Source organism: Heteronotia binoei, chromosome 4 (assembly GCF_032191835.1).
Source record: "Heteronotia binoei isolate CCM8104 ecotype False Entrance Well chromosome 4, APGP_CSIRO_Hbin_v1, whole genome shotgun sequence".
Lineage (NCBI taxonomy): Eukaryota > Metazoa > Chordata > Lepidosauria > Squamata > Gekkonidae > Heteronotia > Heteronotia binoei.
This window is the reverse complement of record NC_083226.1, coordinates 125,168,309-125,182,097: the sequence shown is the minus strand read 5'-3', so window position 1 is coordinate 125,182,097 and position 13,789 is coordinate 125,168,309. Positions and strand designations below refer to the sequence as shown.

General features: G+C 39.6%; 1 protein-coding gene across 16 annotated transcripts in view; it reads right to left on the bottom strand.

Annotated features, from left to right (window-relative positions):
- Nucleotides 1–13,789, bottom strand: part of MEF2C (myocyte enhancer factor 2C) — a 292,573-nt gene that overhangs the window by 268,269 nt on the left and 10,515 nt on the right. For 9 of the 16 annotated variants that reach the window (XM_060235726.1, XM_060235715.1, XM_060235724.1 and 6 more), the window contains exon 2: nucleotides 11,319–11,416. The exons of 1 other annotated variant lie outside the window; for it this stretch is intronic. The gene's annotated coding sequence lies outside the window, so the exon portion shown is untranslated. Of the gene's footprint in view, nucleotides 1–3,416; nucleotides 4,080–11,318; nucleotides 11,417–13,789 lie in introns of those variants that run through there. 6 more of the 16 variants (XM_060235707.1, XM_060235719.1, XM_060235716.1 and 3 more) reach the window with 3 other exon arrangements.

The following is a 13,789-nucleotide window of genomic DNA, read 5'->3' as shown; positions in this document are numbered from 1 at the left end:
AAGTTTTCTCATAGTTGCACACTCACTTTCAAATCTTTAGAGATTACTAAATTTGCAATATTTGAATAATCCCGGCCCCAAACCCCCAGTGATTTCAAAACAGTTTCTATCCTTCAACTTGCACTTAGCTATGACTAAGCAATCAAACAATAGTAGCCCTTATGTAACAAATAACCAATTGAAAATGAAGTGTGCCTTGCCAGGCAGCAGCAATCAGCTTTTATCTCTGTCCAATCAAGTTGACATCTGAACTGCCTAATCCTCCTTTTGTAAGGCACATAAGACTTTGTTGTCACTGTTGGTTTTGTGAATTGTCTCTGTAAGCTGCTCTGATTTCCTAAAGATGACAGATCCCAGTGAACTGCCAAACTCTACTGCACTGCAGTCAATGCGACAGTCGAGATTAAGGTACAGGACTGAAGACACTAGGATTTAATCACCTGTCCACATGTAACATATTGACTGTCAGCTCTCAGACAATTAACTTAAATCTGGTTGGAACTGCAAAACAATAATTATACTTCAAAAACTACACAAAAAGCATTTGAATATCTACATCGTTTACATGTTTCACTTTCAACTTCTGTTGGCTAATTAAAACTATGCAAGTTTAACTTAAAAAGAAGAAAATGCTGCAAAGCTGTACTGTTAATCATTTAAAGCCACAGCTTTATGATCCTCACACAAATAATTAGGGAGTTTAAGACCATTCTAATCCACATTCTTCTGATTGTGGTTAAACTATATAACTCAGAAGTTGGTCTAGGTTCAACAGGTTATGGTCTGAAAGTGATCACTATTTCAAGCATCTAATATTTAGGGGAGGGGATCATGACCATTGCTGAAAATGGTTAAGCAGCTGGCTTGTCTAATTTTATTTTTTTTAAGGGAAGGAAGAAGAATGTTCTCAACTATTTTGCTAAATATCCAAAGAAATGACCCTCTCAGATTTTAAAAACAAATGAACTTTGTGCAATTGATTTAAGTTTGACACTACAATGGCAAATACTTTTGTTTGGAAGTAAATCCCACTGATTCCAGAAGAAGTTACTATCAAGTAGATGTGTTTTGGATTCCTGCATTACTTATTTTTTCCCACTACATAAAAAAGAAATACCTAGAATTCAAAGGCAAGTTTGCAGTTTGGATATGTTAAAGTTGAATTGCTGGAAACTGGTTGGTATTTTGTGTGTGTTACATTTGTTAGTTAAAATTTTAAAATCAGAATACAAAAGTACGTAATCTGTGGACAGGCACCTGCTTTGATAAAGGATATTTTACCAAAAAAAAAAGTCTGCTATTCACAACATTAGAAGAAATTTATCAGCAAGGAAGTATATTTCTCTTATTATCACATCGCCTACAACTTTTTTCCAAGAAATAATCTTTGCAGTCACTTTCAATATTACACATGTAAAGTATTCCCAAAAGGGCAACCCAGATTTATAGTGATATGATCTGCTAATACATTTCAAATACAAACCCAAGTACATATTTTGGAACATTATCTCTACTCATGCATAACTTTTCTCATTTTAACACTTTGGAGGAAAACTGAGTAAACGGGTATAACATTCCACCAATATGTAGCTATCAGAAAGGATAAACTGGTGCCCAAATTATTTATATTAGTTAGAAACTACCAAAGTTATATTGATGAGCTTTATCTTGCATACCCTCATTCATACAAGTCTTCACTTGTCATCTAAGCAGATCTGCAAAATCTAACTCATACAAGGTTTGAATTATCAAATTGTTCTACTGCAAATGACATCAAAACTTAGAAGAGAGTTAGTATATACACAATAGATTAGAACAAAAGTATCTGTTCTCCATATTCCAGAAGAATACGGACAGGAGGTCCAAATTCTGAAGGTTATATGGACTAACGTATGTTCTGGTGCTCCCAGTGGCAGTATTTAATCTCAAGCAATAGTAAGTATTATAGATAAACTGGCCATTAAAGTATAGGAGGGAGGACACCAGTATTTCAAAAGATGTCACTGTATCACCTACAACTGCCAATAAAAGAATCATGCATGTTACAATGAAAGCATCTTGGTCCCTTAATGGGGGAGAGCAGCTTTGCTAAGTAGGCTGTCTGAATATTAACTCAGTCTGCAAAGCAGAGGTATTGGTTCATAAGTGATTATGTTGCTACACTTTGAGGTATAACATTACTATACGACAAACAACTATCTATACTTTGCAACCACAATGCCCTGCTAAGTACCATTAAAGAGACTTCATGTTGGTCTTACGTAACTGGACACTTTTCACATCCTCTGTTACAAATATATGTAAGGAACTAATATAATTTTAAGTCAATGGCTTTTATGTTTTGTTTTATATACATTATTAAAACACATATAGTCACCAGCAAGAAATGCATAGACCACCACTGAAATGCTGGCAGAATGCCTTTCTGCTGGCTAATTATCTTAAACAGTAGCACGTATGAATTACACACCGTTAACTATCCAATTGTAAAGGACGTAGTTTCAAACCCTACCTGTGCTGACCTAACAATCAGATGGTATAAGATTTGCACCTTTAATTCTTGCATCATTGGCAAAGTTCTGTTATGTAAGTCTGTTTTCAGAAAAGGAGCATTGTGAAGTATTCTTGACTGAGCTCCCAAGTATATTGGAGGAGCTATATCCTTGAAAGAAGAATAAAGATAACTACTATGCTATATGCACATAACAAAATAACATTCACTATAGATCTCCCTTCCTTTTTCAAACCCAACTGGTGAAATGTTAATGCACAATAAAATAAGACAGGCTGCCTGGCAGTGATCAAGCTCACTCAACTTACTACAAAGTTGGAATGACTACCAAAGAAAAAGAGATTGATTTGATTTGCTTGCCAATGGCATACACCATTCCTCCTTCTCATAAGGAACGATATCCCTAGTAAGAGGTGCAAACACTTAGAGAGAAGGCTGTATCTAAAACCAAAGTATTTATAAAAAGATAACCCTGCCATGCTGTCTAGAATGAAGTTTAAAAGGTCATTGGTTGTTGTGCCAGCTCATTTCTTCACTGGGCTGTTTGATAATTCACAGGGCAAGTGCTCCAAGGTCATAAGCATTTCATGAAACGCTAAAAGACAAACAAACCTGAGCACACTTCACAATATCAAAACACACCAATGAGATGAACCAACTCCATGAAACTTTAAACAGCCATGCAGCTGAGGGGAGGGGGAGAGAGAGAAATTCTCCAACACTTAACTCTATCCATTAAGTGCAAAGTTACTTTAAAGCCAGGGCTCTCCTCCTATGGCAAGCACATTCCCAATACAAGTTGCAAATGTCAAATACATTGCAATGCCTATATGGGATACATTAGGCATCACAAGGCTGAGAGACGATCAATTTTACTGCTAGATTTAATTGCAGGTGTACTTACATTGCAAACGTTTGGATGATCAGGCTATTCTTTGCGATATTTTCCCCTTCTTGGGAACCAGAGAGACACACACACACTGAGGAGGGTTGGGGGGGAGGGGGAGAAACCTTTAGTTCTTCTTCCAGCCTTGTAAGATGTTCACCACCTGGTTCAACATGCAGTCTCCTTGAACCGCATACACACACAACCTTGACAATCAATCCAATGAGAAGCTATCTGGAGTGTGTGAGGAAGAGCGTTGCAGGAGGCGAAAGTGCCTGAGCTGCTTGGTCGGAATAAAAGTAAACGAGCGGACTCGTCCTGAAAGCGTCCAGGAAGGAAGTGACAGGAGGCGAATGGGAAAAGCGCAGCTCACAGGCTTTGTAACATCGCGGATCGGAGGTAGGGAGGGGAAGAGAGGCAGGGAGAGGAGGATTCAAAACTCCACGCCCGGCGAAGCTTCTCTTCCTTCTTGTCCTCCCTCCTCCTCTTCTTTTCTCTCTTTCTCTCTCTCTCTCCCACAATCCCAAACGAATGACTCTCTCCTGCCGAGCTGGAGAAATAATCAGTTTCACTCTTGCAAAAAGGGGGCGGGATCACATCCCGAAAGCGTTTTAATAAAACAAACAGAGCGCCCAGCTCGGAGCAGCAGAGGAGGGAGAGGCGGCGGCAACGCTCCTCTTCCCTTTGCCCCTCCGTAGTCTAAACGAGATTGATAAATTACTCCACTACCCTACTTTAATTATGTATATGGTATGCAGAATAAATCACCCAACATCAGGCACCTCAATCAAGCACTTTTTAAATGATAATTGCATCTTGGCTGAATCAATCTTGCCATGCCTGACATTTTGCTAATTTTAGTTTTTTACCGGGGAGGGGAGGTAGGGGAATTGGAGGGATGACATATGCCGCGGAGCAACCCTAATGACAAGTCTTTATTCTACGCCAGCGAGCCATTGTGGCGTTAGGATGAGAATACGTATCTCGTGTTCCCTCCCCCCCCCCCCCCAGGAAGAAGGTGAGGGGGGGGGAGGACGCGCAAGATCTCTGCTTCGGTGGAAGCGACCGGGGTGAAGTCTCTTTGGCCAGAAACTACCATAGCAACCTTTTCAAACATCCTGGAATTGGATGTTAAAGAAAGAAAAGGCGTCCCGGGAGGGGGGGGGGGGGGGTGTCCTCCAGCGGCAACACTCGCAAAAGGCACCGGTAGCTTGTATGGATGGTGGGGACAGGTTCAGCGGGGAGAGGAGCAGACCCACTGTTAAACTGCTCGGGAAAGGAGGTATCTTCTTATGCCTCAGCCCCCTGGCTTGTCTTTGCTACCGATTAGGTAGCGCATCTCTGCAGGAATGTAGAGGTGGGTTCGGATGGGCTCCGCTGGCAGCAGCACTTGGCTTAAGGGAGTTAACGGATAGAGGTTCTCGGGGGTGACAGCGAAAACACTGAAAAAAAAAAGGCGAGAGGTGAGGTGAAGGTTGAGAGAATGGCACCATCAGTGCAGGCGTCTTCCTCATTCGAGGCGACCGCGCTCCTTCCACGCTGTCAGGGGCCAGCCCAACTTTCGGCTCAGTTTGGAAACATCTTCTCCCCAGCCCACGCCTCGACCGAGAGGTCAGAGGACGCGAGCGGGCGGGGCTTTGGGGAGGGATGATTATTTTTATTACCATTTTGTATCGCGGCCCCTTCCCCTCCATCTCTTTTGAGCCTTTCTGGGACTCTGTCTTCCGAGCCTCGGTCTGCAACACAACTCCACAGACTGGCATAATCTGTGAGCGCGGAGTGACTTCACTTATTCTCCAAACTGCATCGGAAACCGGTACGCGGATGCCGGAGAAACAAGCGGCATGCAGAAGTTTGAGAATAGACAAGAGTAACGCGCGCGCGCCCACGCACCACAAGAAGGGCGCCTGGTTCCATAAAACAACTGTCTCCTTCCTTCCGATAGGGTTCGTCGTACCCTTTCGAGGCTCACTGGTCTGACCCCTATTCACACAGACTCCGTGGCTGCCCGAAGTCTCCTGTGCCAACTCACCACATTAGTTACACCATCGCGTCAGAAGCAACACATTGTCTCTTCTGCATGCAACCCAGCTCTGAGTGAATTGGGCCCTGAATTGGCCGGGCAAGAAAAGGACCCTGAGCTTTCTGACCTCTTCTGCCAGATTCATCATTTGCCAAACTCAATTACTGTTCTCTTTTGAACAGAAGCAGTTTGGAATAGTTTGATGTATTCAGTGGGTTAATCAGGGACAACACTATGAGAAAAGTGCTCAGCATGTTAACCCCTAGAAAAACTTTTAATGCTACATAACATTAAAATGCATGTTCCTTCAGGAATGAATATAATTTTAGCTTTAATATTCATAAGAACAGGTGACCTGATTCCCCTCTGCCTTTTCAAGTGGGTATACAGTTGGTGGGTCAGTCCCGGAAAATGAGAGATGCAAAACAGATAATCTTTAATCAACTATTTCTACTGGTGTAAAATACAGGAGGAGAGTTACCCTGCTTTTCTCTATCCTAAGAGGTCTCAAAACGGCTTACAATCTCCTCTCCTTTCCTCACAACAGGCACTTGTGAGGTAGGTGAGGCTGAGAGAACCTTGACTGGCTCAAGATCCCCCAGATTCATGCAGAAGAGCAGGGAATCAAACCCAGTTCTCCAGATTACAGCCCACAGCTGTTAATCACTACATGCCAGTGACCCTCTAAGAGGACTATAGTTTACTATATAGAATGCTATCGTTTTCTCTCTAAGACAACTATAGATTATAGTTATTTTTCTAGGTTTCTATACACATACACAACACAAGTGGTTTCCTGGACATTTTGGATGGCTCATTCCATTCCATCATATCTCTGAGGTGAAGGGCCTAGTTTAAGAAAAGTCCTAATAAGCACAACTCTACCAATTTCTATGAGACAGTACATAATTCAGATGTTCAAGAATACCGGGACCACACTGTCTCTCTAGCAGTGTTTTATACAGCACATGACACATGGATGTTACCACAGATAATACCATGTGGAATACAGTTAGCCAGTTTGGTGTGGTGGTTAAGCGCACGGACTCTAATGTGAGAGAACTGGGTTTGATTCCCCACTTCTCCACATGCACCTTCTGAGTGACCTTGAGCCAGTCACAGTCCTTGAAAGAGCTTTCTCAGTCCCACCTACCTCACAGTCCCACGTATTGTGGGGAGAGGAAGGGAAAGGAGATTGTAAACCTGAGCTCTGAGACTCTGAGTGAATGGCAAGGTATAAATCCAATCTCTTCTTTTTCTCTTCTATGTAATCTCTAAATGGAGGTGAACAGAAGCTACCTACAAAGTTCAGGCAATTGCAAGTTTTTCTACAACTGACATAATTTCTATCACATTCTGCCCTCTGTGTTATATGGGGAAACTTAGCTTAAACATTGTGAAAGGGAAGAGGGGGGATAATCTAGCCTTTTATGACCATTCATCCAGCACTCCAGCTTCTGCTTTATACTCTGGCTTTAAAATGAAATGGGAAAATGGGTGATAGCACAATATGCCCTGCTGACCATTTTCATTGCTTATAGTAAAACCAAAGCAGGAAACAAATCAAGAACAAAGTGGCATCGTTTTCTTCATTCACTGTGCTGCAGCATTGTAAAGGCTTGATTCTATACTATTCTTCCACAAAGGACACATTTCTATTAACACAAAAGACATTTGGCATGTGGAATGACCCAGCAATTCTGTTAGTGACCGATGACTTTGGGCTAATTTTTACTGTTGTATATTTTAGAGACTTGTTACATAATAGGTTTTGGAACAAAGGAAAAAGATGCAGGATCCAAACCTATAGTATCCAACAACATCGAACCCAGTTGGAATCTATTGATAATTACAACATACTCTTATGTTCATCACTGTTGCTACTTACACAGTACTAGTTGTTTTCTTTCTTTCACACTTACCCGCACCTTGTAAGCAGACTACAGGAGAAAGGTCTAACTATTTGATGAACTCCCCAAAGAGCTCACAGATGGCAACACTGTAGCTTTCAGTAGATTCACACATGCATGAGCATATTTCAATAATACATCAGTAGATAATTCATTGATGAAGAGCCTCATTTGAAAAGTACTTTGTATCCAATGATGTGGGTAGCATTTGATCCATGACGGCCATTTCATACATATATGCAATTAATTTGCAGTCATCAAGTAATGGACATGCATGCATGTATTTACCCTATATCCTGTTGATTTTGATGGAAGAATTAAGAATATGAAAAAACCTGTCCTACTGCAATAAATAGGAACACAATCATGTATGAATGACCCTAACTCCCATAGATTTGGATAGAAGAATTAAACACATTCTTACATTTCTTCTACTCCAATCAACAGAGCACACAACTACTTTTGCTGGATGATGCACATTATCTTTTTGCCATTACTAGTTGCTCAGAAGCAGGCTTTTCTGTATTATGACAATGCAAGATACATAACTAGTACAAACATCCATTCTAAGGTCTACTGGTTAGATGCCTACATTAGGCATATTGGGATGGATATTTTTATTTTGTATTGCACTTCCAAAGACAAGCTTTTTTTCATCTATTTAAAATGTTTATATGGCATCTTTCCACCCAAATAGGGTCCCCAAAGTGGCAAGAGACCCTCATTCTAAGCAAGTCTGTTAACGATAGAATGTTTTGAAGGTCATTAATTCAGAGGGGCACCATGTCAGAAGTGACTTGACAACACTTAACATACACACTAGAGAGAAAAAAGGCCAAACCTCTTCCAAGTGCCCAGCTGTTATGCAAAAAAGATGCTAGCCATTGACTTGATAGACAAAGGGATATATACAGTAAATTTCTCACATGAACACATAGACATGAAGTTGCCTCAGATTGAGTCTATCACATTGGTATATCACCATGAGTATTCTGACTTGCAGCAGTTTTCCAGCTTTTCACATCACCTGTTACTTGGTCTGGAGATGCTGAGGATTGAATCTAATATCTTCTGCACATTCTACCACTGAGCCACAGCTTTACCAACATATTGCACTTTTACACAACCAAAGCTGGCCCCAGAAAATTTTATGCCTTATGAGATCACACATGTGGTGGGTTGAAGTGATACAGATTGCTTCAGGTTGCAAGTGGATGATTTAGTTTATTAATTTAAAAATGCATATTCCACCCAATGTTCCCTCTAATTTTTCCCTTGCTGAGCAGAATATTTCACATCCTGAAGAGAATATAACAGCTTTAATCTTAAAATGGGCATTGGACAGTGCAAAACACTGCACGGCTCCAGACTGCATCTGAGCGGGGCTTCCTGTCTCAATGAATGGCAGCTCATGCATACAGTTAGAGGGAACACTGATCCCACCTCTACCATCCTTTGAAGAGGCTTCCAGTTTTACAAAATCATGAAAGACAATCACAGAATGTAATAAACAATGACAAAAAACTAACCCAGAGTCACTAAAAACATAAATGGCCACAATGATCAAGGACATCCAAGTTCAACAAAAGGTTATTGAACTCTAAAAACAAAAACAACAAGCAGTATTGTATTGTCAACAACAGTAAGCCTTCAAAAATGTAGTCAAAAACTTGCTGCAGTGACAAAATCAGAGAAGGTGCTCATTAGACCACTGCAGGAGGCTGTTTCATAAGATGGTGCTGCTACCACACAAAAGGCCATGATTGTACAGAAGCCAAATACACTTCAAAAAAGGAGGGCACCTTCAAAAAATGTGCTGAACCAACCTAAAGAGATGAGCAGGCCTATTAAGGGAAAGTCAATCTTTCAAGAATTCTTCTCCCAAGCTGTGAAAGACTTTAAAAGATCACGAAAAATCACCTGCAGAAGGTTCCCATATATATATGAAAAATACACGCAACCTCCATGCAAACAGAAATCAAGCTCAGTGAGCAAAAAGGGGGGCTTAGAATCTACTCCGTCTTGTGCTAGTTTCCTGTTTGCAAAGAGGCGTTCTTCTTTAATGTGAAGAAACAATCTAAACTGGAATCAGAAACCTGTACTCAGAGGTGATGCCATTCATTCTGCGACCTCATTCTCCTGCATGTATGGACAAAGTCTCAGAAAAAAAGTATGGGAAATTCATTCTGTGTTCATCATTACATGACCCTTTTGTTTTTCCAAATGCACAGTATAAAATCCCAAGTAGGATTACATAAAACAGCCAATGTATGTGGAAGTGAAGCAAGAAAAATATAAGTCATTGCTATATGTATATCACTATTTCTTTGAGGAAAGATGAAAAAAAGTCTTCAAACTTCCCAAAAGCAACCTTCTCAGCAGGAGAGGGCAAAGGCTGGCACTACTTAGGCTTAACAGCCTGAAATTAGAGAATGAAGATGCCAAAAGAAATATATACAGTGGCTTCATATGTCCTGGGCATCATCTAGATATTTAGGTTATTAGGGCCTAGTCTGTAAATAGACATGACCTTAAACTGGGGACTGATACTCAGAGGTGTGTGCCAAGGTTATTTTTCAGTCAGAGCAAAAATCATTCAAGCTATGAATACAGCACTTTCATCTTTTAAAAAAAATAGTTTTCAATAGTATACAGGCAAACTCTACAGGACTCCAATTGTTTCTATCATCTTGGAGCCCATCAGAGAACACTTTAGGAGACAAATAAAAATAGCTTTTGTAACACCTGTAGAATCTTCCTGTGTCATTTAGAATTTTATATAATTTACACTGAAACACTATCACCTCCAGACCATATTTTAAAAACAGTTAAAAACAGCCAATAATTGGCAGCAAATCCTCTCTGGATCTCTTCCAGGAAGGTAAGATTAAGGGTTCCTGTTAGGCAGAGGCCTGCTGGCAACAGGAAACAGAAAATCTTGCACCATTTCCGAGCCCTCCACCTGAAACCTACATCTGAATTAAACAAAAATGCACAACGGGAGGTGTAATTATTGGAATAATCAACCCTTCCAAAACCTTACCAAGGGCTGAGGTGCAGCCAAGTGTCTCTTTTCCTCACAAGTATGATTATTTCATGGTGAGCTCAGTTAGCATTCTCTTTCAGTAATTATGCAAGTTCTTTTTTTCACTCCCAGTTTGGGAGAGACAGTCAAATGTTTATTTCTTTAAAAGAAATGAGGCTGCCAATTTACACTGTAAAGTGAGATTCAAATGACAGAGAACAAGGGTTATATTGAAAATAACCCCACAGTTGATGAATCCTAACCCTAGGTGATTTGGGTGCAATTTTCCATTTGGAGTTCTGCCCCTCTGCTTGCTCTTCTCTACCTCAGCTCTGTCTTAAAAGAGCAGTTCACTAAAGCACTCCTGCCCATATCTGTCTGCTTTTAAGCTTGTTCCATGCTGGGTATAGCTCTTCAAGTGAGCTTTAGAAAAAAAATTATTTTAAAGTGAGCTGGGGCGGTTGCCACAGCAACCCACCCTGAGAGGAACCAAGGCTATAGATTGATCTACCCTACAAGATTATTCAACAATACTGTATTTGTTCTTCAGTCATTCAGAATATTATTTCAACCCATATTGCTTTTATAATTGCACATAACATATAAATTCCAAAAATCTCATTATAATAGGATATAGATTCCAGGAGGGTAATTTAAATATTTCATAATCCATAGGGGAGAAGGAAAATGTATATAATTTCTTGTGAAATGAATTAATTGTAAAAGATATTTTCAAAGGCAAGTCCTGAAAGGTGACACATGGATATTAAATGCAGTGGTATGCCATGGATAAAATGGCATAATGTACAATGAACATTGATTAGAGGGAACCTTTGTCACCATTATATATCTCAGTACACAATTACAGAGTTTGCCTTGAGCCCTAAATTTAAAAAAAGTAATAAATAGAATTTTTCTGTAATTTTGAATGATAGCATTTTTTAGAAGTATGAAGGACTCACCACATAACCCTCTTTATTTTGAAAATCATCCGCCTTTGGTGCTTTACTTCATCTGTTCCATAGTAGTTACTTCACAGTTTACAACTCTTAGTCGGCACCTTGAATGTTTAAAAGCACAATAGTAATGTATTATTAAGACACATGTCTCAATAAGTGAAGCAAATAATATAAAACCTACTGAAAAGTACCGTTCCTGTAAATCTTTCAGCACATAGCTCATATCACTTGGAAACTATATATTAACAAGCAACTTCATAAAGTTTCTTTAGTAGATTCCATTTGAATGCTGTCTTAAATGGATGCTAAAGAAGTGTGCATACACATGAAAGCTTAATTTTCAAATAAAACTTTGTTGGTCTTAAAAGTGCCACTGGGCTCAAACTTTGTTAAATGAATGCTGAAATACAATAAGCCACACTATATCTGGAATTCCAGATTGAAATCTATTTCAGCATTCATATTGTGTGAGAAATTTTATACTACCGTATTTTCTTTCTGCAATTTTAAAGATAATTTTTATTTTAAATCACAATGTGTCAGATCACTTTTTCATTTTGAAACAAGTCATAGCCGAAAGACACTGAAAATATTACTTTAGGCAGCGTGGTACCCCCTTTCTAGTTGTGTGCTAAGGTGAGACTAAGCTGATGTGGTAAGTTGAAGCACAAGAAATCCTGTATAGAGTCTCCCCCCACCACAATTCCTTACTGGTTGATTTATTTATTTACTTTAAATTTGTATCCCACCCTCTCAGCAAGTGGACTCAGGGCAGCTAACAGCAACTAAAAAGTTATATTTGCTAACAAAAAATTACATTAAAATGTCTAACAATCCGAAACTAAAACCATAAATACATCATTAAGGTACTAATCACAACTTCTATGAAGGTTCACAACTTTAATTTATTTGAAATGTAAGGTAAAAAAAAATTAGGACTCATTCGTAGGGTTGCCAGGTCAGTGTTGGAAAATACCTGGAGATTTTGAAGGTGGATCCGGTGGGGAGGGGGCGACCGGGATTGGAAAGGTGAGAGGCCTCAGCATCATATAATGCCATAGAGTCCACCCTTCAAAGCAGTCATTTTTTTTCCAGGAGAACTGATTTCTGCCACCTGGAGATCAGTTGTAAAAGCAGGAGATCTCCAGGCCCCACCTGGAGGCTGGCACCCTTATGTTATTTATAATTTAAAATGTTTTCCATTTCTGACTTTTGAGACTGAGGTCATTTAATGCTACTCTTTGGGATGTCTTCAGAAATCTCAGCCTTTTACTGGTATGGCTTTGGCTGATCATGTACCAAGGTAAATATTGATAATGTAGAATGACTCTACGATTTTCTCCCCAGGATTTTTTTTAATAGTTTGCAACTTTGAAGAAATAAGATTTGATTCATAGCCTTTGATTATCAGGAACTAGTTTATCTCACACCACATCTGCCTAGTAGGGGATGAAAGAAACAGGTTTTCCGCTGTTTCAATTAACAAAAAAAAATATAAACAGGACAGGGCTAGATGCTGTTGGGGAAAGGTAAGATATTTGTGGCTAGTGAACAAAAACAGTCTCAAGATGCTTGGCAGATAGATTGGTATTGCTCGGATGACTACTGTTACCTTACTTCCCATCTACCTGTATATTTTCAAATGAACGAGTATGAAAAGAACCATAAACTTCTATTTTTGCCTCTTTTTCACAGTGAAATTAACCCTGTAAAAAGCATTCCTGGAACTTCTCACTGCTTGGGCAACATATAAACTCTTATAGCTAAATTAAGGTATGTTTTATTCCACGAAAGGACCCATAAAATATATTCACAGTACTCTTGTAATCAGTGCATTTCTTTGTAAAATGAGGACAATTGACATAAAAACTATCAGTTATAATCAGCTGAGTCTAAAAAAAGTGATGTCACATACACGATCCTATGCATGTTTACTTGGACATACATCCCACTAAATGTCATGGGCTTTACTCACAAGTAAGTATGCACAGGATTGCAGAGTAATATTCTGGTCTTCTTGTTCTCTTCTTTCTTTACAGTCTCCACATGACAAACCACTTGTAAGGCCCACAAATTATGTAATTTCTCTTCCATTCAGATGCTGCTGTAGAGTGAGAGTTCCTAGTCCACACAACACAGACATACATATTCCAAATATTTCACCTGGTGATTGGCTTTATGAATGCTCTAATACTCAGAGGCATTCTAAAAACACCATCACGAGGTTTATGTTCTGGACTCCATTTATCTCATGAAAAATCACTCTTGGGTCTTGGATAAGTCACAGGGGAGCTGAGGATATATGAAAGGGAGGACCCAATCATCTCACCCATCTTCCCTCTCCTTTTCACTCTGGACATACCAATATATGCACAGGCAGCTCTGCGTCTTCCTTTAAAAGTGAATAGGAAGTATGTGTTGTGGAAAGCAGTGATAAGGTTTCTGCATCACACATCTGAGGCAGACAGGAAGAA